Source organism: Zootermopsis nevadensis, unplaced genomic scaffold (genome assembly GCF_977971745.1).
Source record: "Zootermopsis nevadensis isolate Lab colony 2312 unplaced genomic scaffold, Znev_1.0 Znev_ptg000025l, whole genome shotgun sequence".
NCBI classification, from domain to species: domain Eukaryota; kingdom Metazoa; phylum Arthropoda; class Insecta; order Blattodea; family Termopsidae; genus Zootermopsis; species Zootermopsis nevadensis.
Window position 1 is genome coordinate 13,777,846 of NW_028259157.1, and position 24,362 is coordinate 13,802,207.

General features: G+C 42.8%; 1 protein-coding gene across 4 annotated transcripts in view; it reads left to right on the top strand.

Moving 5' to 3' along the window:
• Ephrin (ephrin) overlaps nt 1–24,362 on the top strand; it is a 516,038-nt gene that overhangs the window by 230,504 nt on the left and 261,172 nt on the right. The window contains exon 1 of one of the 4 annotated variants that reach the window (XM_087355749.1): nt 19,287–19,542. The exons of the other annotated variants lie outside the window; for them this stretch is intronic. The gene's annotated coding sequence lies outside the window, so the exon portion shown is untranslated. Of the gene's footprint in view, nt 1–19,286; nt 19,543–24,362 lie in introns of those variants that run through there. 4 annotated transcript variants of the gene reach the window in all.

Sequence of the window (24,362 nt, forward strand, 5' to 3'; positions counted from 1 at the left end):
TTTTTACCTGTCAGTTTGTTTGCAGTAACAAACTTATTTCGCGGGCCGTGCTTGAGTAGGGAAAGTTGTAAATATTCGATGATCAGAGAGTACCAAACCTTGTATGGTGACTGCAGGTGGCTTCATTGTGATCTGTCACGGCGTCGTCGAGGTGCATTAGCGTTTTAGTAGGGGAGGGGGGTAGTTTTTCCGAATGTGATGTGCCACGCGTCGTGACTTACTCGGCCGATGGTTTCTCTTCGGAGATTACGTCGAGTAAAATAAAATTTTCGACGTTTCAACACAGATTGTCGCGCCGGGGAAAAAAATTTTCGCTGCGTAACATTGAGATAAAAGTCTCGCGTTTCGACCGCACGTCGTTTTTATTCCGACAATCTTCTTAGGCACTTACGTCTTATTGCCTCCTGAACATGGCGCGTAGTAGTTCTTTATCGTCCTTACTTTGTGGTACATTCGCGGGTATCCGTGATCTGAAGAGATGGTGGGTCCTGTTAAGTGAACGCATTTTGCAACGAAATGTATTTATTTGTAAGGCGAGGAAGGAACAGCGATTCGTGTTTTCCTACACTTGCATTGTGAGCTCGTGGACCGTCGCCGAGTTCCCCCGCAGTTAATAAATCAGACAGCGCGAGCTGTGAATCAGAACTGCCTTTATTTCTGAGAGAGATGTCTGCAGTCAACCTTTGTCGCTGGAATTCCTTTCAAGGTGGTCCCGTTATTATGGATCTGCTATTTTCTGTGCTCTTTGCCAACAGATTCTGGTATCGGATTTGACGAGTGAACGTGTTTCTTAGACCGTGTCTGCTTCACAACGGTGATCTGTTGTGGGCTTCGTCATATTTCCCTCCTGTCGCTTGAGAGGATTAACTATATGTCTATTGGGAAAATTACATATTGGCTTCTCTTTGATGGTTGCAACCCTTGTCGCGTGTCAAAGGTATTGATTTCTATTGTCACAGATATAAATTTTTTGCGTGCGTTTTGTTGAGTTCTGTTCACGCGCTGCTGGTCCAAAAGCTGAAATCCGTGGAAGTTATAATTACATTTACGAGACGCAATTCAATACATTTTATAGACATCGTATTTGCAGATAAATTAGAATAAAAATGAAATGTGTGTTGAATTTTATAACTCGTCGTGCTTGCCTCTCGATTCTATTGATGGTTCTCGTAAACACCAACTCTTATACCGAACGCGCTGTCATTATTTTAATTGTATTTATGTGATATTCGCGCGTCCCATACATCACTTTTTTATTATCTGATCTGCGCTACTCGGAGAGGAAACGCAGAATACGCGCGCCCTCACGTTTCGGGGCCGACATATTTCCATTCGGTTGCATTCGTTAAATCATTCAGAGGCGTTGAAAACTTTGTCTGCGGATGATGAAACGTCTTATTGCGTCTTCAGTAATGCTGTTTTATTCCAGTCACGACTCAATGTTTGTTTATTTAGTTTGCTTCGTTTTATATATTTATTTCAAGCTGTTTTATTCATGTATCCAAAAATTTCCCTTGCCGACATAACTTCCCGCTTTGTGTGAATTTTAAAGTATCTGTTTTTATTGATGATAGTTGTGTGGCGTGAGATTTTTACCAGTGACGGATGAAGAACGGTATCTGTATTCTTTCAGACGTGAAAGGTATTGATTTTGGATCAGTGGAGCTTTGTTACTTAAGCTCACATCTAAAGTTTGTCTTTGTTTCTTATTCTTCTTTTAGATAACACTTTTGCCTACTGTAAAAAGTCGCCTTTAGTGTGTTTAAGAGTGTACTGTAACCCCACCCGTCTTCTGTCTGAACACACAAATTTTTCTGACCATCTGGTAAGTGAGGGTAACATTTCAAAACGTGGCTGAACCTGTATAATACGTCAGGCAATGCGCGACGCCCATTATATTGGTAATGTTGGTATGACTCGCGACTATATTCGTTGGAGAATCACCTGTTTTTTTTGCGTCCAAGTTATCTGTACTGATTGAACGTCGACTGTCTCCGCGAGATATGAGGCATTAACATGGATAAATAGATAAACAAATAGCAAAGTGTGTGGAATGGTGCAGTGGAACAAGTGAGTGCACTCGAAAAATACAGGAGGAAAGTATTTTACAGCTCGACTAAATGTTGATGGCCTGTATTTTATCTCAGATTGTGTCGCGTCTGATGTTAGGATCAACGCGGGTAATGAATTCGAAGGAATGTCTTCAGGAATTGAGGGGACCACGGAACATTTTTTCCGAGTAGCCAGTCTCCGAGCGAGATTTGAACACGAAACATCCTGAGGACGAAGCAGGAATACTAACCTACGACGTTCGGTGACCGAACATAAAGCGCCAATCTGCAGTCTCTCACCTGGAGGCGAACGCTCTTACTCACACACTTTAAGTCCGATGAGAACCGACGCCTCTGAGACGTTTACCGTAGCTTGCGTCTTCCTCGTAAGCTGCTCGCTGCTTAAATATATTACACCGCGTGTAATGAAGATGAAAGTTTGATAAATGAGACACAGTAATCGTGTATTTGTAAGTGAATTCTGGCGCCGTTCTCCCATACTCATTTCGTTTGGTTCGGATTAACTGGCAGATACGGCATTCGAACCACGTGCCTTCGTCGTGCGCTGAGCGAAACAATTGACGCATTCGCGTGCGAGACTCGCCACATGTCAGGGCGCACTGGGCGTCCGAAGCCGGAAGTTTTTGTTACTTAAAGGCAAGAAAAGAGTTTTGTATGCAGTGCATTTGTAATGGCAGACGAGGACAGTAATTACGTCGAATGCACGGTAATATGAGAGGACACGTATTCATCTGCCATTCGCATGTTGCTTTGTCCTGGGCTGTCGCTCTGTGTAGTTGATACAAGTTTACCGGCGTTTCATCGTCCTGATGATGGAGGCAATAAGCACCTGTGAAACTATTCACAAGCATTTTCTGTCGAAGTTTGCCCTGACCCCTGTAAACTCTCTAAAACGAAAATATTTAAAATCGTGTTTCGAGGTATTCTATAAGTGACAGTGGAAGTGTACTGTGGAGTTCCGCGGACACAATGCCCTCGTTTTCCGGGTAGTAGTAGCTGACCGCTGTTGTAGCAATAAAGCGTAATGTATTATATAATATTTTCTATAGGACAGGCTAGTTGTATTTACAGCCGATATGTAAGCAGATTAGGGATCTTTCTTGAGAGAGAGAGAGAGAAGAGAGGGTATTCAATCCTATTTCGGTAATTCTACTTTATGGCCTCCAAGTTGGTTTGCCCTCCCTCGTATAATACGAACGAAGCCAATAAAGATGTTTGGCTTTCCCTTTTTAAGATCTGCCCGGTCACATCTGAATTTCTTTGCACGTGGTCCATAATATGTTTCCGAGACAGTTCCTGGCACCGATGACCTCTGAAACAGGACGCAGGCACATCGGCGTCTGCTTTGTAATTTGTGTACTTAAGCCTAACGAATGGGACGGCTTTAAAAACGTATTTTGCGTGAAGGTGGAAATGCGTCTTTTGGGGACTTGAGGATCGTGGGATGCTGTTTTTGCGAATTTTAGTGGCAGATCCAGAATCTACCAATTTACTTTCGTACCTTTCTTCTGGGTCAAGAATCGAATCCTGTACCTTCGGAGTGCACTGGAAGGACGTCTTCCAGGTGGTTTCCTCAACATAATTCTGTATTCATTTCATGTTTTACCCACGTGCCCAGTCGTCCGCAGCCTAGGTGATTTTACCGTCCGTCCGGTACCAAGTTCCTTCACCAGACGAGTAATTCAAGGTGAGATTTCAGGTTCTCACGGCGACGAGTCTGTGATGTGGCAACTTGTAGTCTGGTATAGATTGGCCGACGTTTCAGAGTTGCTTCCTGCCTCCACCACGATCGCCTTACCATCATTGTTACTGTTTGCATTGGTGTTCGTGCATTTTTTCGATTTTTGTAAGGAAGGAGAAACAACGGCTGGAAAATTTTATTCCATCGTGGAGGGTGAGGGGGGGGTCAAACTATTTTGAATTTTAGGAACGCTGGTGCTGGACTGAATTATGATTGTGTGTTGTGCAAACGATTTGTAATAAGAATGTTTCGGGCCTCTATGCTGCGCCCTGCCGCGAATGGTGGAACTTCATTGGGGCGTGTGTTGCGAGGAAAGCTTGAAACGCTGGCCGTGTGAATAAAGCAAAGGAAAATAGAAAATTTCCTGTCTCTCCGTGTCAGCGTAATGAAAGCTGTCACGCCGAGACCCCACCCCCCCTTTCCACTGTTTTTACTCATCTCTTTATGCTGTTTTTAAATGACATTTTTCAAGTGATGTGAAAGTTTACTTGTGTGGCACTGTTGTCCATTAAAGTGTTCTTATACAACCCACTTTATTCTAGCCAACGCGTTTGAAGCCGTGAAGAGAAACGAGGCTTTTGTGGATGTGACGCGGCGAACTATTGACAACGGTTTAATTAAATTGTTTTCATGACCAAAGTCAATTAGTTTGCATTGTCCTGGTTAGCATTTCTGCTATGATGGAATTGATTCCTTGCTCAAGACTTGTTTGGTAGTGCTTGAAAGTGCCGGCAGGCTCCGTGTCGAGCGCAGCGTGAGACCGCCGTGGGGGGTCAAACCCGAAGCGACGGATCAACTGCTTAGTGCATTTGACAGAACGTTCGCGTAAATAAATTGGTTTGCTTTTCAATAACTTTAACATTATTTCTAATTTTAAAGCAGGTCTGCGTTTGAATTTTCTTTTGAAAAGTGAGGAACAGGAACACGTTTCAAAAACTGGTTTTGCCGATTATTTGAAATATAGTTCTTCTCGTCCTAATCGTTGTTTCTCCGTTGGAGAGAATCGTCTTCAGAGGAGGACCTGATAAAGCGTTATTTGCATTTTGCCCGCTGTTTTGTCAGTCTTATTTAGTCCATGTCGGAATGTGGACTTTGAGGCGGAAAACAGCGTTTCCAAGAAACAAACTGCCTTCATGATGATGGCTGTCTTGTGGGATGTTGCGCCGTGTGATCTGGTAGAAGTTTACTGGCGTAGGATTTGAGGCAGCAAGGACCTCTGAAACGTCGGTGAACTTCTACTTACAGAAGACAGCCATCTTATTTCACAGTCGCCGCCGTGTTACGCTGAGATCTCGTATGTTGTTGTCTGCAAGGCCACACGGCGTTAAAACCTTTGACAGTCATCGACATCATAACCGCAGTGAAATCATCAAATCCCACACGATTAAAAGTGGAAACGCAATTTCTACCCAGCTCTTAAATTAATTTCCTTCCTCATTGTCAGTTTAGTTATTAGTTAATCCAATCGAAATATCTGAAGTGTGCTGGAAACTTATTCCAACAAATTCTGCTCCTCTAAGTGAGTGTAGTAGCCAAAGGATGGTTCATGGATGACTGAGCGGGGACGTTTGTGTGTGTGTGTGTGCAGATCCTTAAGTGCGGAGCAGACTGTTGACAGCAACCTCTGTGTAACGTAATGCCAGCTCTAACCTTCATTGAAACCTAGCGTGCATATGGGAGTTGAAACAGGCACTCGAATGAACAAACATTTAGGTTAGGGAGCTCTCGTCGCTACAAAGGCCAGTCTGAAAACATATTTGCATTATTACAGAAGTTGCTATCCTCGTAAGTGAACCTTCCTGGAAGTGGCTTTAGCTCGCTGCCGTTTTAAGTAACGACATGGCTCTACCTTTCATCGCGAGAGACCGAGAACGTACGACAGACGGAGTGCTCTGTGTTCTCACGTACTTAACGTAATTTCATGCCTCAGGATCTACCTGGTTGTTTACGTCATCGTAACTGCGTGTTTCATGCTAACGAGATGGGACTTTGCGAACATGTGGAGAGGAATCAAGTTTCGAGGGTGAAATGTGGTAACCCTGCTTCCTGTTCTCTGTTCGTCTTTCAGTGCGTCGCTTGAAGACACGGCGTAGAATCTACTTGTGACTGAAATGAAAAAAAAATGAGGCCGTCGATTTAGATTTCAGAAGCTTCAGGAATTTTTATAACCGCAGTTAAATCGACTTACTATACGAATAACAGCCATGCTTGTTTGATGAACCCTTATCCCGTTCTGAGGGCCAAGTGTTGTGGCCGAAGCTCTTTCATACTCACTCCATCTTGCCTTTCCAGACAGTTCACAACAGACCATCCCCGTTTCCTTTCTGATACCAGTCGCGTGTATTCAACTTTGACGATGTCGTTTCTTCCCCTAAAACAAGTAAGTGGCAAAGATGTGTTTAATAACCACTCCGTGGAGATGTATTGGGATGTGGAGTTATAGTTCCACTTATTTACCTCGGTGCTAGGGGGTGGTAACTGGTCATCCTCTCGCCTCGGCCGTTTTACGGTAGGCCCCAGAGCCGGTCCAGACGCTGTGTCCAAGAAAAGTAAGTCCGTGCTTCTACCAAAAGGCGGGACCATCCAAAGTGTCGTAGCAGTAGCAGTAAATACCGATGGCTGATAAAGTATTTGGAGGTTTACGACATCAGATGGGAATATTCTGTTTTCGACTGGACATTTGATGGGTAGACCTAAATTCCTGAACGCCATTTCAACAAAATCGAATGTTTCGTGTGTAAACAATTCAGTACGACTGATTTAGGTCAATTATTTTTGTTCACCAAGTGCTGATAGTAAGCCTATTTGGATATAAGAAGCGTAGTTAGTGTCTATATCAGAATGCATCTTAGTTTATGAATTCCAATGAAGAATAGATGCCTGATATTGAGTTTGGAAAGATTGGACTTTTGGATTACAGTGACTGAAAAGAATAAAAATGTTTTGAAGATTTAAGGGCATTTTCCTCTGTGGATGTTATTAAGGTTAGAGGTCAGTGGCCTCTCTCTCTCTCTCTCTCTCTCTCGTGTCTGCTGATGTCAAGAGTTTTGCGGTGTCCCGGGCGTGGTGTATGTGCGCTGGCAGCCTATTACTCGTGCGTTACGTGTGACGTGCCTTTAAATACACGCAGGAAGTGGGGGGTGGGGGGGGGGGTTAAATAGTCACTCATCTTGTACTCAGGTATCGTGAACCTGACCAAACCTCTGTGGTGATTTGCAGACCTACGGCTGCCATGGTAAAACCATGAAATGTTCGAAATATACTGACATTGTGGTGTCATCATATTGGTTCTGTTCTATAATGAAGGAACGTTGTGTTTTGAGACTGTGCTTTCTGGGAATCCATAAACGCTTAAGCGAAAGGCCTTTGAATTAGATGTGACGTCAGCGAACGTAAAGTTATGAGTGTCTCGCTGTCAGAACTAATGTCTGTGGAAGCCACCGATTGTGGCAGTGAATTTGTTTGAAGATATCACCAGAACGTAGACGTTAACTGGCCGATAGACAAATAATCTTCGCAGGTCAGCAACCAGCCAAGCACTTCGTGCACGTCGTTACGACGTAGCACGTAGCACGTGGACGCGGATTCAGATATTTACAAGGCCGCCGATCACTCATCGGTTCTGGCAGGAAACGTCACATTCAGAAGTTCCAGGTTCTGCCTGCCTGGCGCTGTGATTAATTAATGACTCTGCAAAGTTTCAAAACGTGTGTGTGTTTTCTCGTGTTCCTTTTTTTATTGAGTTGCTGGGGTTTTATGGGAAGTATCAGCGCGGAAAGATAACGAATGGGAGACACTGGTAATTTTGTGTGTGTGCGCTCGAATTGAGCAGGGTGGACTGGGCTGAAAGGGGAAATAAAAGATTTATGAGTTAGATTAGAGGATAATATTAAAATGGTTCTTAGAATTTTAGGTTCTAGAGATTAGGACTGCCTTACATTAGGTCTCTATAGGACCAAAGAAGTGGTGAATATCGCAGGCCTGTGGGTTTCGTAAGAGAAATTTGTTAAATGAATGCAGATCAGACATGACTTTGTGCGATGGAGGTGGAGCCAAGGCGAAACTAAGCTAGTGACGTATACAGTCGAAGTAAGAACAGGCTTTACCGCACAATGAACATGACATTTGTAAATAGAATATTGCCTTTTTTTCGAAATTGCAGTATTATCATCTGAAGCATCCAGTTACAACACGTCTGATACCAACTTCATACGGAATAAAGTGCACTTTGAGAAACTTTCTCGAAACTGGAGTGCGAGATTCTGAAATGACGTTACTTCTGGCTGTTTTATCATCATCATCATCATGATGATGATGATGTCTTTGTCACTGATTAACCCTCACGGAAACCTTCAGTCAGGGTAGTTAATCTCCAAGGTGGCATTAGAACCCGAGACCTTTCGAATGCGTTCGGTTGCGTCAGAGAAGTTGGCTCAAGGGTACAAACTGATCTGAATCCGTCCAACGTCGTATCAAATGGCGTCGATGCTTCGTTTTCCACTTCTGTTAGCAACTTAGTTCTTACACGTCTAAGTGCAAATGTGGTTCTTGCCTGCTTCACGTGGCTGTTGGAATCTTCCCGTTGTTAAATTGACATACTAATCAGCCAACGGCTTGAAAGCCCGTACTTAAGAAACACTCTGCGCCGTTCGATAGGCATCCCGCGACAGCAAATAGCTCTGTCATTTTGCGTTTAAGATACAGCGTTTGGTTATTTATGGTCTAAATATTTCACTGTCGACGCTAATGGAGTGGAAGGTTTGGCTAGCATGAGTTACTGCGTTACAGATTTGACAAAGTCGCTTGTGGGTCGGAGGTGTAGTGTAACGACACTTGTCTCTCGGAGGGCGGGAGCGTTGAACCGCTGAGATTATCTGCATAAAGTGCGTTGCGGAGAGAACATCTCGTCAGCATGAGTAACACACTGATTCTTTCCTCATTTTGACGCATGAACACGAATACGTAGGTAGAAGCTCTGTTAGTTAGACTTGGAAGATGTGTAATCGGTTATGTCCGTTTCATGTCAAGGTCACGACAATATCTGCCCGAGGGTTAGCCGGATAGAGGCGTTTTAATTTTTCAAGGTCATTCGAAGGTCAATTTTCCAAAGGCATATTAATTACTTACGATCTGTTGGAATCCTGGAGACAATACTTGTCATTTTTAGGTCACAGTCAGGTCAGTGTCATTTGAAGGTCACCACAATATGAGTCCGAGAGTTTAGAGAATAGAGGCCTTTGAAATGTTCAAGGTCGTTCGTCAGTAAATTTTTCAGATAATATCTGCCGATCTGCATGAATGTGAATACACATATTCATGTCAGTTTGAGGTCATGGATCGGTCAACGTCACCTAACGATCATGACATGATCAGTCCCAAGGTTTTGAGGAATACAGGCCTGAGAACTTTCCAAGGTCACTTCAAGAACTTTTTCTCACGCTTCTATCTACCTAACTGTATTACTGTGTGTGACAATAATCATGTTATTTTGAAGCAAATTATACATAAACTTTATGCCCTAGTCAGGGCAATAACATCACAAATGATGGTGATTCTTGAGTAAGGTTAGGTTTTGTTAGCATAGGTTAGATTATGTTACGTTGGGTTAGGTTAGTTTAATTAAAGTTGTGGGTTTAGAAGGGGTCAGCAGTGTCCTGGAGACTTCCTATCGTGTTAATCTGGTAGACGTGTGGGTATCCAGGAAAATTGCTGGAGAAACTCTGGAGAAATCCTGGAGAAATCTTAGAGAAATGTATTAAAAGTTATATAGATGTTCTGTAGAAGTCCTTGAGAAGAGTTTGAGAAATCCTGGAAAGGTGCTTGAGAAGTTCTGAAGAGATTCTGGAGAAATCCTGGAGAAATTTTAGATAAGAGTTGAAAATTTAGGCAGATCCGTTTTGGAGAAATCGGTTATGTTGGAATGGTTTAGGTTACATTGGATTACGTTGCGTGAGAAGTTCTGGAGAAATCGTGGAGAATGGCTTAATCTTAACAGCTGTTTTTTTTAGGAATGTTTATATCTGCAGGAACTGTGACCGTGAAATTATTAATTACCAAACAGACATTCTTTGCTGTGAGCTCTTAACTGTCTGAAGCCCGATTCTCGTGTAAATAATGTTAAAAAGATCAGTCCGCACCGCAAAGAAAACACGACACTTCACCTTTACAGAGATCAAGTGGTTGATGTTGTTTAGGGAAATAATAGGGATTTATTGTGGAAATCGACAGATGTGGACACACTGTGTGGGAGAAGAAAGCTGTTGCTCGCTGCGTGCATAAACGTACCATAGCACTGTGCTTTAAACGATTAATTGGGGCAGTGCACTTCATTACTCTGCTTTTTTAACACTTCACAGCCATTGATCGCGTCCTTGACGGCTGATAAAGCGAACGAACATTGTCCCTACTTTATTCGAATGAAACCACAGAAACCATCTGGCGCTGCCCTCGACTTTGAATTTCTATTTCCTTCCACGTTTTCCGGTGCTCTGTGTCCCGGCGTTCCCTCTTTCAGACTTCCCTTGTGATCACATGGTTGCAGTTTCCCGACGCCTCTGTATCACGCAACCTAACCTAATAGCATCATCGTCCATTTCGCCGGCTCTCACAAAGGACCTCCGCTTACTAAGCATTTACCTCATATTGACCGTTTTAGCATTTTACATGCCCGTTCCCCTTCTCACCGCCCCCTCTCCTTACCCCTTGAAGCACCAGGCCCCAACCTCCGTTCCTCGTGGCTCCAAATCTGTTTTGCATAATCTGTTTTGATGGGGCCTTCCGTGTAAGCGCCTTGTAATGAAATCGGGTTGGCGTGCGTCTCATCACGGGTCCAGTACGTTCGAAGCCTCAAGTTAAGTGTATTTCCTCATAACGCGTTTCCACAATAGCCTTGTGGGGAGGGGGGGGGTGGTCACTGGCAAAGGAATAAATCCTACGTCCAGCAGGAGATGCGAAATGCACGGTGTTCTCCGTTTGTGTCGTTGGAGGGCAGCGGCGCTCGTTGAGATGTACTTCGCCCCTCCCTCCCCCCCCTCCGAAGCCGTCGTTTGTTTTTGATGTGCTGTAATGTGTGCAGAGTTGCCGAAACGTCGGCAACACAGCCCATTGCCACATGGGGCAGGGGCCCAGAGGCAGGTCCAACGTGAGCAGTGAAGACGAGACGTCAGTCACACACACACACGACTCGCTTTTCGCTGATCGAAAGATCGCCGAGTCTTTCTGTGCAATATTTTCGGTTTGACTTGAGCCATTACTGCGCAGACTCGTCAATTTCGTAATCAGATAATTTCCGTCATGGTACGGTTAGGGCTTCCTTCAGAGGCCCAAAAAATTCGAAAATCGGACGGCGCTGTATTAGGATAGAACCGTGGATGTTGGAGGATTTCAGATTTAATCTTGTCACTGGTTCATTGTTCTTGTGGTTGTTTCTACACATTACAGTCTTTTCTAAGATTTCAGCAACTTTTCGTCCAAACTACTTGTATTATATAGTAAAGACACGACTAACTTGATATCAGTTTCGGATAATTTACAATTCAAACACATCACGCGAATTTGAAAGCGCACGGAGTTTGTAGGCCGGAACAAATCTCCGTAAGAGTGCAGTCACGGAGTGTAAACTGTGGTCCGTCGTCAAAAGAAAAGATTTGTCCGTCGTAATCCGTCCGCCGGCTTAGATAGCCCCATCTTTGGGCACCAAGTATCTGCAGTAGGTGGTTCCAGGGCCGATGTACCATTCCAGAACTGCACGTTGGTTTGTCTTAATAAGGCCGCAGAGTTAGAAAGACATTCATGAATTGAGAGTGCGTACGGATCCGAAGGAAAGAATGAGTCGTGGCCTATTTCAAGGTGATAGTTCGGCATTCACCTGAGGTGGTCGGGAAATCTACGAAGACTTCATCGCGATAGCCGTTAGTCAACATGGCCCGGGAATGTGGTGTAGGATTACAGTAACTGTTAGGAGGAACTGGATAATGTCAGGAAGGTATTAAATTATCCCTGGTTTCTGAACAACGATGTTCATATTCGCAGGAGGCTTTAGAAAATACACACGCATTTAATTTTCTGATACGACGAGCATCCGGTGAACCTTCAAGGCCCTGTATGGTACAGGGACGAACAGCTTACAGATGCTGTATAACGCGAATGCAGAAAACAGTTGCAAGACTTCGCCTTTATTGAACGAACATTCTCAGCGAAGAGGCTTTTCGGCGTGGGTGAAATTACGGGCGAACCACAGACACTAATTGCTGTTGGACTCGGATGTCAAATATGGCGGTTGGCTGGATGTTTCGCGTGTCTTTAATGAGGATTAAGGCCAAATCCCAGGTGCTCGATCGGTGTTTGCCCGTGAAGTGACCGCGCTAATGATTTCAGATTTCTCGTCTTACCACTGTCGTGTGATCTGCTGATTACCGACGCCGTGCTACGTGACTCAGACTCTTTCGTTCAGAAAAATTATTAAAATAATATCAAGTAGGATGTAGCACGCAGTGGGGACGTGAAAAGTGAGCACAAGGTTTTGGTTCGAATGCCCGAACGGGGTTGGAAATCCTAGGTACAGTTGGGAGGATATTATTAAAATGCATCTTACGAAAACATTGTGGGAGGCAATGGACTTGACAAATAAATAAGGAAATGTAAACAGAACTAAAGACGGTTTGGTGGGTGATCATTTTTATTAAATCGGAGCTAGACGTCTCTTCACTGACTCTTGCCCACTAATCTTTTCATTAATCGTCTTATTAACTAAACAAACAAGGTAATTCTAATCTAATGTACTTCGGCATTCATTTCTTTCTTGTCTGCTGATCAATTTATTTATCGAAAAGTGAATATTGGCAGTACAGCATCGGTAGAGGGCATTGACTCCGTGTTACAGAATGATCAATACATACAGTGTATAGCTTGCGATAAATTAAGTATTGAAATTTGTGTATTGGTTGGTTGCTGATATTTTTTAAAAAAAATCATTATTTGCATTACATTATTAAATCGTATTATATTCTTTAATTATTCAAGAGATAAGTACTGGTTTTAATTGTTACGTGCTGTTTTGTTAGACTTTATAGTACCCTCTCATTCTTGAAGGGTAATTTACTAGTCTATCTGTCTGTATAATAGGCATCTTGGCCGTCTACACAAAGCATCGCTGTTATTATAACCTCCATGAAACATCGTGCTTGAGATTGCGTAAAGTAAAGTCATATTATGTTATTAAATTAAGCACAGATAAGTAACAGTTGAAATTCCTTCTTCCTTGTAATTTGAATTTTTAAATGTTATTTTGTGGAGAAAAAATGCACTAAAACAAAAGACTGTACAGCGCAGCGAAACATGCTGACGTGTTAACGCGTCGCAGCTTCCGTAATTAAGCGAAGAGAAGGGATTATTTTAATTTTTCAGTCACACATTTATAAATAAAATGCTGCCTTAGATTTTCCCGTCGTTTGTTACGGGGAATTATCTAGTAAATTAATGAAAGTCAGACAGAAGGGACGACATTCGGTTCTGATGTGTTTTCCGCACTGCCAGTTTGATACTCAAAAACGCAGGTTTGAAAAACACTCACTCGTTTTGATACGGCATTCAAGGAATGAGAATCATTAATAACGCTCGGTTTTCTCTCGTACCAGTTAAATATTATTATTATTCAGTGTTCTGTCTTACGACAGGTCCATTGCTCTGCCCAAACAAAGCTCTCAGCTTCTCGTCTTAATTCCTGGAACGTCATCTTCTTTCCTTGTTTAAGATCGTCGGTTAAATATAAGGGAATGTTTTAAGAGTCCTTTATTACTAGAATAACAACGTAAATTAAAACAGTAATAATAGCATTTATTTGCCCTAATTTGTTTTATAACAATAAGTGCTTTTAATTTTATGCATTTTAGCCGTCGGCTGTACGTATAATTCAAAATAAAATTGATTTCGGCAAACTAATAAGAAGGCATAATTACACAAAGATATAATGAACCTACACAGACAGTTTCTTTGCAGTTAATTCCAAGTTTATACTCTGCATCACAGGGCAATGTTATGTTATTTCAATCACATTTATTATACTTGCGTTAAGCATGTCTCTTACATAATCTTGAATACTCGGAATAAAACCTTTGGTACGATCAAAACTTTAGTACCATGTAATTGAAAGTTTCAAAACACATCCCGTTTTCGGGCTTTGTGTGCGTTGACTTGTATCTAAGTTTACAAAATACAACTTATATTCCGAGTTTTAATACTTTTGAATTAAAGTGGCATTTATATTTTAGGCCTTTATCATGTTCTTGTTAAAGTACACTTCAAAGTCCTACTTTAACAAAAATTCTTAAGTTTCTCTCACGAGACTATCAATTTTTTTAGACCTCATTTCTTTTCAAAATGCTGATGTGGTCGTCTCTTTCAGAACTTTATGCGGGTTTTAGGGGCTTCAAGTGAAATGTCTGTACTCGCCTTAAAATTTCGGATATGATTTCTCAGTTGAAAATTTGTCTTTCTCGCCTTATTGCTGTCCGGGACGATACGTCGTCTGACGTAATGTGAGTGTGTCCCTTACTCGCTGGTCACCATCTGGTCCATGACCTTGGCAATATTACGGGTAGAGATTACAGAGAGAGCAACGTTAACACTTTCCGTTCTACACACGAGATATCTCGATTAGAAGAACTAGCCCTTCTGATCCGCATTTAAATGACGTCTGTGGTTGAAACCCGTCCCGTCATTCCTCGCTAGTTAAAAGCTGACCAACTAAACCTGACGCTTCGACTATCATACGTTATACGTTAGCATGTAAGTGATTTAGAAGATGGAGGTGACGTGTTCCTCCGAAACGTCGGTTAAGCATCTGCAAGAAGTGCGGTGTCACAACTCGCAAGACCGACATCTTTCTACATTCGTCATTCCTGTGTTCTGTACATTAATAAAATATCTGCATTGATTGATAAGCGCTGGGAGCGATAAGCGTTTCTTGCCTCAAAAATTTATTACGTAACACTCGTTGTGTTTTGAAATTAACCTGTCTTAATTATTCCGGCCGATTGAAAACTTCTGAAGCTGGAATTTTGTTGAACAAACTTTTTAGGCCTAACAGAAAGACGTACTCTGTTATTTGAGACCGGTTTCTGTGTCATTAATCCAATTTAGAATACGAACTTTACCTTTCATAATATTTGTTCAAAATACGATTCGGTGACAGTTTTCCTGCGCTCCGTATTACCGAACTGTGGAATTTGTTTTGAAATGGAAATGGCGTTATAACAGCTGATCAAACTGTACGACGACGATTCTTCCCAGACACAACTTTTCACGTGTCTGTCCGTCTGTTTGCCTCTGTATACAGCCTGCTGGTCGCAGTCCCTCAACGGAAGCTAGTAATGTAGTTCTGTCACTCCAGACTTGGAATGAAGAGAAAAATCTAATTTCCGACGTGAAAAGCTGAAAGCGCGTACACACACACACACACACAACTGAAATTCCATCCCATGAATTTCTGTGCTCTGCGACAGGAGAGAGAAGACATCGAAAACGGTTTCAGAGCCCTTCTAACCAGCACGTGGCAGAACGAATGTGCGTTTGCTGCGAGCCTAATGGCCTGAGGTCTTGGATTGAGGATGGGGCGGTTTTTCCACTGTCATATTACCTAACCTAACCTAACCTAACCTAACCTAACCTAGCCTAGCCTAACCTAGCCTAGCCTAACCTAACCTAACCTAACCTAACCTAACCTAGCCTAGCCTAACCTAACCTAACCTAACCTTCGCTGTCATTTGTTCGTACGACTAATTACAGTTAAAGTATAGGCTGAAGATAGAGATGTTTTCAGGTGCAGTTTATTATTTTCTTGGTTAAGTCCCACGCGTTTTCTCTCATCGTCTTATTACTCTGAAGGAAAATCCCTTAAACATGCATTGAGTGCCTGTTGGAAACAAATGACGTCCTTTGGACGAGAAATGTAAGAGAAGAAGGCGTTGTGTTTCAGGTCATCATTTCTACCGTCTCTCTGCCATTAAGAGGGCGATCTAAAGGAGTGTTTGCAGCCGTGGCGTGTTTGGCAGATGGTAAAGCTAGGCAGAGTTTTGATTGGAAAATCTTCTGCGACGAAGCCATCCGCGAGGTTTTAATTACAGACTTTGTTAAGTTGCTGATTACCTCGTGACAGCTAGAGGAAGGCAGTTTGACGTACATTGCCCCATGGACCAGGGCCTGTCTTATCTACTCAAGAAATTCTGATATGATCATCGTGAAGTATCTGGTGAACAAATAACGTGAATTATAGTTTAAGTTGCTTTTTTTTTTAAAATGGTTCTTTGTAAGACCTGAGAAAAAGCTATGTTACGATGTTTTTGGAATATTATAAACCCAGCTTCCACGGCGAATAAATACCGAGCGGTCCGCCTTATTAGGTTAGGTTAGGCCAGCGATTCGGAGGGATTGCCTCTTCCTTGTGGCAGGCACTTCGTACTCCTGGTTGCCTCAGGAGAATTCTTACAGAATCAGTTTTGTTGTCAGTGAGCAATTTGTGAGATTTGAGGTTGTCGTAGCGGAAAGAATGTCGAGTTTGACAACGTTTCAGGGCTGAAGATTGAGGCTGTATGTTCCTCCGAAACGTTGGTATCTACCTACAAGTCCACACGGCGTCGCAACCCAGAAGGACAACATCGTGAATGGGCGATTTTGTCCTCGAGATGAGTTCTCAGGACTGCAGTGAACATCGAACACATTGCTGTTATTCATTTGACTTCTGCTGTGGGTCTGTAGGGGGACGTAGGACTCGGACGTGATCCGGAGGAATTGAATCGCAAAATGCCGGATAAGGACGCAGTCGGTCTTGCTTATCGAATGTTCTTCGTGCTGAGATGTGGGGGTCAAGGTCACGGGGTCTCTGCTATCCGTGGCCTATCTATAGTACATATGTAGACAGCGCTGCTTTTGTGCTAGCAACCTACGCGTGTCACGTGTGCATATGTCGAACTGGAAGCACGAAGTTGCAGCGGGCATTTGTCACGACAATGCACTTTATATTTCGAAGGAAATGAGGGTTCCGAGTTCTGATTTTATGCACAGAAACGTAAGAGCAGTAGAAATCAAATGTTCATAACCGCGTTTGAAGAATCCCGCCGTGGGTCATTGATCAGTTGACCGGTCACAGTCATTGGATTGACTTCTTCCAAGGGATTCAACATAGTAAGTTGTAATAATTTTACCTTAGGACCGAAGCAGGGTCAGCTTCCGAAACGTCCTGTGTTCTTAACTAATTGATGAGGGAAAAGCGTTCAACAGATGATAAGACATCTTCGTAAAATTAAGTAGGGGGTGCACTACATACAAAGTGGATCTCGAGGAATTGGATTCATCTGGCTCATCACGTGGGCCTGTGGCTGGCTGTCGTGAGCACGGCACTGAAGCTTTGGTCTTCCTTGACCAGCTGAGCAATCGAAGAGTCCAGCAGTGCGTGGGGCTTCGACCATCGAAGACCTGGGGCCACAGTCAAAGTTTCCTATTAACCCACTCACTGTTCGTCGGGGTATAAACGATGATTTATTGAGGCTTCGTGACGGTTTATTGGAAAATATTACGAACTTATGCCCTTATTTTTTTTTTTTGCTATATTAAATATGCAGCATGTTGAAAAGTATTTTAACTGCTAGCCACTGTGAGGGTTTGCTGGTTCCAAATCGACCCATGTCTTCGTCTGATTTACAGTCGATGCGTAATTAACAGACCTCATTTTAGCGGCTGTAATGCTTGTAAAAGTTCTTTGGTTTCATTGTCCAAGAATGGGTTATATAAGTTCACTGGAAAGTTCTAAAAATTGCGGGCTCATTCTGCCTCTCCTCCCCCACCAAAAAGTGCCGATCAATAGAAGTCCCTTTCGTTGCATCATGGGTAAGGACATTCAATGCACTGCAATGGGACAACTTGAAGTGATGCTATGGCATCGGGGGGGGGGGGGGGGGGGTCGTCTCGAAGTTGCCGGAGAACCTCGCGAGAAGACCTCGTTACTTCGAAACGTGTTACAGTCTTGTGAGATTTCAGGTTCTTACGGCCGTGAGGATGGAGACAGTATGTTCCCTCAAAACGCTGGTATCTGCCTTTGAGTTTGCGTCCGTCACAGACGAACAGTGTCACGATGTTATCGATTCTTCCTGCTAATTTAACTCGATTTATAGATATATGACAGTTCATAGTAAGAGAATTATTAATAATTAGTTGCGACGTGGAATCCCGAACTCTAATTGGTACTGTCACGAATTAAGTTACATGTAATATCCCTGAATTACTTTACTTTTACGGAGAACTAATTACGGTAAGCGGGGAGGAGATCGCGGTGTTTTGTAAGTAACTGTGTCAAGTTTCAGATTAATTTCCGTAATTGCTTGCCTGCGATGAAAGTGCGCACGTGCTCCCTGCTTCATCTTGTACGAAATGTTATGTGAATACTTGAATTTTAAAAATAGATTTGTGTGGTTGTCCTGTTTCCACGGCTCGACCACACCCTTTTATGCACACACACACAGCTGGCGAGACAGGGTCTCGTCGTTCGTGACGTAATTTCTGTGGGCAACTTCGTACATTATCTTTGTCAAGACTTTCCCGAAATAACTTATTCTGTGTCCAGAATTGAGCGTGTAATAACGAAACACAGCAGTAGGTCCCTATATATGGACCTTTGAGGACCCTAGAAGTGGGGGATTTCTTTACAAGCCTGTTCCATGCACTTTCCGAGAAATTCGGATTTCTGTGATTGGACCAGGTATTAATTTAGTGGGTTTTTTTGGGGGGGGGTTAGGTTTTGCCGCTCGTGGGTCTTGAGTTAGCCCTTTAAATATAAATAAGGAATAAATATATGAACGTAATCATAGGACGATGACGTCAGATTTACCAGAATTTCGTCTAACATAAAATCCTTGCAACGCTTTCGGCGTCCGGTGGGCCCTAAGAGTTTAATCCCAGGCTGTCAGAAAACTGCTTTAAATATACAATTTTTGAGCGTACGTTTATTGCTGAATTGCAAATTTATATTTCCTTAACCTAACACGCGCATTTATCCGACTCGCAGGCCACATCGGGATAATCTTTATGTTATTTTAACGACCATCGACATAATCTGGCTGTTCTGCAGTTATTCCCTTTCGATACCAGTTTCATTGGTTTGCCATCTGTTTTTAATTAAGTTTTTACCTAGACCAGCGAATTACTTTGAACTGTGGGAGTGGGTGTGTGAAGCAGGTCTCGTCCGTTGCCTTAGAGAATCTTAACTTGAATGCAACATCGTTTAAAATGCTATATGTTACGGCGGGACTGGACCTCTGGCTAATTTTCCGCTTCGCGATGCCGATCTCCTTGCCCGCACTCTGATCGCTCTGTCACGTCACCGCAGTGCGCCCTGTAAGAAGCATAATTTTCGTGTGATCGGGAATATTTCCGAACACCCGAATTATGCCGAGTTTACAAAAGCGGAAACAGACAGCGAAGTTCCGGCCCGTGCGTGCAAGAGTGGTTCTGAAGTGACGTGCACGTTGTCCCGATAATTTCGATTTTTGTGTCGAAAGAGTTTTTATCTTGGTGTTACAAAGTGTTGAATATCATTCCTTGATGTGCGTTGCTGTGGTTGGTGATATTAATCCGCTGTAATATAGACCGGATGCAAGGTGGTGGAAGTTTTATCTAGACGCTGGTGCTGGCTGCTTCGTAGTGCTTCAACCGTAATGGCTGCCCGTGAATTACATTCAGGTAAGACGGCGAAACGAGCACGTGGATTGTGCGATTTCAATTTGTGAACACATCAGCACTGTAATAGGCAGTTAGATGGAAAATGCTTACTGTACTTTGCCCCCCAGTGTTAATTAGACTCTCCGTCAGCGTATGGATCAGTTTCACACTCTTGTTTTTTTATGTAGGATTTGAAGTTTTCATTGTGGTGAAGCTAAGATGGCTGTCTTCTGGGTTCTGCTGCCTCCATTATCAGGGCGTACTGTAACCATCACCCTGATGGGATGCAGGCAGAAGGAACTCTGAAACGTCGGCAAACTTCTACCAGACTACACTCAAGGCGCTACAACCCAGAAGACAGCCATTACGATGTTATATTTTAATTTCGTAGTTTCATCTAGAACCTTTTTTGTTCGCGTACCCCCAGATATAATTTCTCTTCAACTTTGCACCCCCAAAGATGTTGTTGTATACTTCAAGTCATACGTAGTATATAATCCACATCTAAAATAAATTAAATTAATTACTGATTAATCATAAAATAATATATAAATTTTAAATTTCACGTACCCCCGGGGGTACGCGTACCCCAGGTTGAACACCACTGATCTAGAACACCGAAGTCCTTCCTGTTTCCTCCATCTTCATCGTAGTATTTTGTGCACAGGGAATTCTCTGGACCTGTTTCGTCTTTCACCGGAGTATTCCGGGCCGATGCCGAGTGTGGGTTTACTGAATATCTGATGTGATTGGTTCGTTCTTACAGGCGTCAGTAATTTCTTCCTGCCACTAACACTTCATATTTTCATTTTAGTGGGTACTGGCGCACGGCTGTTTCCTCTGCTTTCGAGTCCCTCTTATGAAGAATTTCCTGTCTCTTATGTGCTTTGAAATGCGAAACTTCTTAAGAGGTAACCAAATCCTGTTACTCGCACGCTCTGTCGCAGTTCCACGTCGCAACCCTTCCGTAGCCTGGGGCAATTGAACGGTGTCCTCCAGCCTTCCAGCCTGCCTGCCACTTTGAACGTAATTAAAATTCAATCCCCGAGACGAGGCTTGCAGTCATTTTGCGTGTTGATTGCCCTCCTGCCTCGTCTTATCCTTCGCCATCCGTCGTCGTCGTCGTGTTCTTGGCTTTGACATCGATACCTTTGTCCACGTAAGTGAAACATCACCAAAAATAACTTCCTTCTCTGGCTTCCTTCCTTCATTGAATCTAGTGTTTGTGCTGACGACAAGACAAAACGTGATTCTTGAAACGTTTATTATTATTATTATTATTATTATTCCGTCATTTGGAGGAATTTTGCTTTCATGTAAAGGGGTGAAAGTCGAAACATTTCACCCCAAGTGTATTACCGCGTCAGATATTACATTTTACGTTTCCCCGTAATTCGCGAAACTTTGAACTTCATCCTTAATTGGTGTATAATTATGCAATCACATGCTTGCATTATTTTCAGGTCATCAGGAGGTCAGTTGGCCCTAATCTTGATTAGTGAAACAACACGTAATATAAGAAAGGAATATTTTCTCATATGCACGTATCGGCTAGCGAGAATATGAAAAATCTGTGGAATGAAATAAAAGTTCGCTTGTGCGCTATTCGTCTCCTCATTTTGTGACATTTCCAGGTTACAAGTCAGTCTGCTGCTAAGAGGATTCTCGTGGCTAAAGATCCGCCCTCTATTAATTACCTTCGAGATAACCGGGGAATTACGGAGACCGCAAATCTTCCATTAGCCACTTGGATTCTGTCTCCTTCTCCTTCAGCCGAATGCGCCCCAAAGATTAGCTTACTCAGGCTACTGAAAGTGCATTGCTGAAGTTTCTGTGGGGGGGAATCAGACCATAGACTTCAAATTTGTGGATTATACGCACAGAGGTCTGGTTCTCCGTGTGGTCGGTCAGTCGGCCATCAGACAAAGAGCATTCAAAATAACTAGGCACTGCTGAGGATCTCGTGCGACAAACTGAAAGCCTGTTTCACAATGAACAACACGGAAAGTACGTAAATGAGTTCGTGTCAGTGAAGAATAAGATTGTTTTGCTATTTCTCGATTAAAGCACGAAGTTCATGTAAAGTTAATGTTAGCTTTAAAATTTCGAAGACCCTTCTCTTATACTCCCCTTCGGTTCGCCTTCTATACTTCCAAGCTTCGTACAAGAAGGACAAGCGAGCACAGCCTGGGAACCTTTGTGGCCGAAAGTTTCTCTCTTTTCCCGGTTAAATGTAGCGTCTCACACTACTCACTAATTCGTTCGTGCACTGGTGGTCGAGTGCATTAGGTTTGTAAGCCTAATCTGAGAAGAGAAGATTTTCTTTCGTATTTCAAATGCTGTTACAGAAGGAAATGGAAATAAGCTAAGCTCATCTGAAGCGTGCTGCTCCATTCAGGCAGAAACGTAATTATAATCGATATTGGTTTCAAACAGAGAAACTTCACACGTGTTGCGTGACTTTAAGTTGTGTGAACTGGGACCTGTTGCGCGTAGCCTAATTGATTTTGTACTCAGTTGAATTACCCTTTCTGTGTGGCAAGAAAATATGACTCGTGGCCTTCTTAAGTTAGTACTCGGCCGTCACTGTTTCAGACATTAATTTTTCGAGAATGTTAATGTCATGACTGAGGTTGGTCAGTCCATTTGGGTCATACTGTGACCTTCAGCTCTCTTGCCTGGATAAATTAAAAGATTCCCTTGGGGAATAACCCCAGGTATGGAGTTGCTGAGTTGAGCTGACTGCCTGACCAACTGACCTTTTCATTTTTATTGACGGGGTCGTATCAAAAATACGTAGCACAACCAGGATGCGATAGGATGATTGTGATCGATTAGGACACGTGTACGAAGAAGTGGCCGTGGCCTATGTTAATTTCTTTCCGTCCCTGGAGTACTAAGGTACACCGCGGTAAATCTGAGTCACGTTTCCGGGCGGAAGTGGCTGCTTATCTCCGGGACCCACGTCAGTGTGTTGCTCAGTCAGCTGTGATGTTAAGACCCTGATTGATTCTCACCAAGTTTGGGGGTGACGTCAGAAACGACGCTACCTTCACTCTCTTTAATTCCCTAGCGTCTTTGAAACGAAAATGGGAATCAAGCAAAATTAACCACTAGTTCATGCAAGAGTATGAACTCCCTGAAAATATATAACGTTTTATGAAACTAAGTTTTGGGAAAATGAACTGTAGAAATGCTGTTTACATAACAGTTAATTGTGAAAATAATATAATTTAGTACTGCTATTAGCGTCATCTTAAGAATATAGCGTAACTTAGTTCCGAACAGTTGAAATCTCCTGACTTCGAGAAGTCTGGTGACTGTGTATGTCTGCTTCCACAATATAAATGGCACTGCCAGGAACTTAGAGGCGTGCCTTTGTCATTCCGTCATTACTAATGAAGCTACAGTTTGTACTAGGAGCAAGACAGTAGCCAGCCATTCTCTGGCACAGGTAGGCCTATGCATCATACCGTCTGTCGGTTTGAATTTGCCGTAGGATATATGACAGTCCCCTCCGAGCAGTTGCAGTAGACTGAGAACACAATTACCATTGTGTTGAGGCGGATTTGTCATACGAATGATTTATCACTTAGGCGTAGTGTCAACGCTGGTTTCAGCCCCCAGCATAATGCCCGGAATCAAATTCCACTTGCTCATCTGGGTTTTATGTTGTAAGAGAGTTTGTTGTTTTTCGAATTGATAAGCGTTCGATTTTTTTCTTTTCAAAAAAAATATCTGTAACTGGTGCCAGTTATTTATGGTTGACAAATTTTACCCCTGGCAGAAATTGACTTATATTTAAGCCATGTTTGTCGTGTGTCGATGAATGTTAAAAAATGAAATCGTCCGAATGATTTTCCTTTCAACAGAGTTCCAGAAATCGGCGGTTTCCGTCAACCGCTGTAGACAGATTAGGTCCTCGCGGCTGGAGGTATGAGGATGACTCTTTAAGGATGTAACACCGCGTAATCTGTTAGAGGTTATCCGACGTTTCAGAGGTGCTTGTCACCAGAACTACTAGACCTCACGGCACATCCAGGAAGACTCCTAATTATCTGTACTCTCTCTTCAGCCCCGAGTAGATAATTCTTTTCTTTGAAATGTTGGTATCTGTCGTGTCAGCACTGATATGGGGTTGTTTCTTACTGGTTATGGTTGGCGAAAGAACATTTAGAAAAACGCGGTCAGTGGATAATGGCGTTTCCACACATGAAATAGGCTGAAACTTCTCACACGTTTGTTGTACGATAACGCCGACATGAACAGCAATCATTCCGCTTAGAGTGATCATTGGTACATCATCCAGATTATTATGATCCTTGTGCAACGAGACTTTGAATATTGTAACTGGACATCTTCGTGTTGATTCGTACATTCCTAATACGATAAGCAGTTATGACGTGTAATGGCCGTCTGTGGGAAAAAGTCAGACTGATTTCTCCGAGATAAATCGTCAGCAGAATTCGTTGTGAATTGAAATACAAAATCGGTGTTATGAGATTCTTTGCGTCGGCACGACGCCTGTGTGATTCAGCGTTCAGTTGAAGCCTGAGTGTACACTCAGAAGGTTAAAAGGACGAGTGTGTTGAGAAGCTAGTAGACAGAATTGGTTCTTCAAATTCGCGTACTTTTGTATCTGACAGGCAACATGAATTTTGCATGATTTAATAGTCTCCTTTTATAGTCGGTCGTCCAATACATTTGTAGAAATAAAACCAATGTCCCGATTAAATTATTTTACATTTCATATTTTGTTCTCTATGGTTTTATAAAATTTATCCCCAATTCCAACATATTTCTCTGTACTGGAAATTATGTGATTATGAAGTGACATAGAT